The 1531-nt window shown below is 33.7% G+C and overlaps 1 long non-coding RNA gene across 1 annotated transcript; it reads right to left on the bottom strand.

Annotated features, from left to right (window-relative positions):
- Positions 1 to 642: 642 nt before the first annotated feature.
- Positions 643 to 1294, bottom strand: LOC103646752 (uncharacterized). Its single transcript, XR_562419.2, has 2 exons — positions 1227 to 1294; positions 643 to 1103 (listed from the first exon to the last, which is right to left on the bottom strand). It is a non-coding gene; the product is annotated as an uncharacterized lncRNA (long non-coding RNA).
- Between the last annotated feature and the right edge of the window lie 237 nt (positions 1295 to 1531).

Below are 1531 nucleotides of genomic sequence, written 5' to 3'. Positions count from 1 at the left end.
ACACCAGGGGTGTTACACCTACGACTTTTATTTTTGTGGTTTTTCCATGCGATCTCGTTTAAAAAATTTGAAATTTAAAATTCAAACAAAGTTTTGCATTACAAGATGAATTAAAATAAAAAAGTTGTCACCTACAAAGTTTTATAACTTTTCAAGACCTATAACTTTCATTTTGGTGGATTTTCCATCCGAGGTCACTTGAAAAATTCAAATTTTAAATATTTTGACTTTAGACATAGTTTTCGTTGACAAGATGACTTTAATAAAAACGTTGCCAACTACAAAATTCTATAATTACTCAATATGTACAAATTTTTTGGTTGTTTGATCATTTGTTTAACGAATATGGTGGTTCTAACATTGTTCACAAATTTTATAAATCAATCTTTTAGTTTCATAGATGACAAAAGAGATATATAGTTTTTTGAATAAATTTATTTTTATTTTATCATATGAAGAAATGGCCATAACAAAAATTGTACATCTTGATGAGTTATACAATTTTGTAATTCAAAACCTTATCTTTTGAATTAATTTGTTGCTTTAAAATATGATTTGAAAATTGTTTTTGTCTAGTGTCACAAAAAACATTCCGCAAAGAAGGTCTTTGCCATGTGCTAAAAACACACTTGGCAACAAAGCTTTTATCGAGTGTTTTCTCCTATCATTTTTTGTTTGATACTCGGCAAAAAGCCGGATTACAGTAGTGAATTCAATGTATTTAATACATCTTTCTTAAGTATATATAAGAGAGTGACGTGTACACAAGAATAAAAACAAGTACTGTGTGGGATGGCAATACAGCTATCCATGTTCATGATATTCATGCTCCCCTAACAGCACAGACGGGTGTAATTTTCGTGAACGTATTTGAGCTGTTCCTCAGTGTTTTGATACATCCATTGCTTAACAATTGGGGTAGGTCCCGAGCGGGCACTGGTGATCATTGCTGGGAGGTCCATTTCTTCCATCAGTTGCGGCGGTAAGTACTCGGATTTGCCTCGGTGACGCTGACACAGTTGTGCCGTAAGATCCAACCTTTGCCATGCAGGTGCCCAAGTTGATCACAATCAGGACAGCAACGATGAACACGCGAAGCTTCACTGTTGTGACACCAATTTATCATGAAACATAGATGGTAATTGGGTCTCATAAGAAAGGTAAATATTTCTCTCAAAACAAAAAAAAACGAAACTCTTAATACAAATAAAAATTGTGTTACTTACTGATGAGACCTGAGAAAATTAGTTGAACCGAAAGGCTTTTGTGCAATTTTGTTTAGTAGAGCAAGAAGTGATGGCCTACTTATAGGGAGTAAAAGTGGATGTTTGGCCTTCGAAATTTCTTTACCATCTACTGTGTAAAATGGATTCTCCACTGACAAAGATTGTGCCGACAAAAGGAAGTGGCGAAAATAAATCCCTTATAGGACTTGAAAGCTAAAGCAGATAATGGATGCATATATTTTCTGGATTATGACAAAAGCCACAAAATGTGTATACTTATTATTACGAACACTCTAATTGTTACC

The sequence above is a fragment of the Zea mays genome, chromosome 2 (genome assembly GCF_902167145.1).
Source record: "Zea mays cultivar B73 chromosome 2, Zm-B73-REFERENCE-NAM-5.0, whole genome shotgun sequence".
Classification (NCBI taxonomy): domain Eukaryota; kingdom Viridiplantae; phylum Streptophyta; class Magnoliopsida; order Poales; family Poaceae; genus Zea; species Zea mays.
Note: the sequence above shows the minus strand (reverse complement) of the source record. Positions and strands in the feature narration are given on the sequence as shown.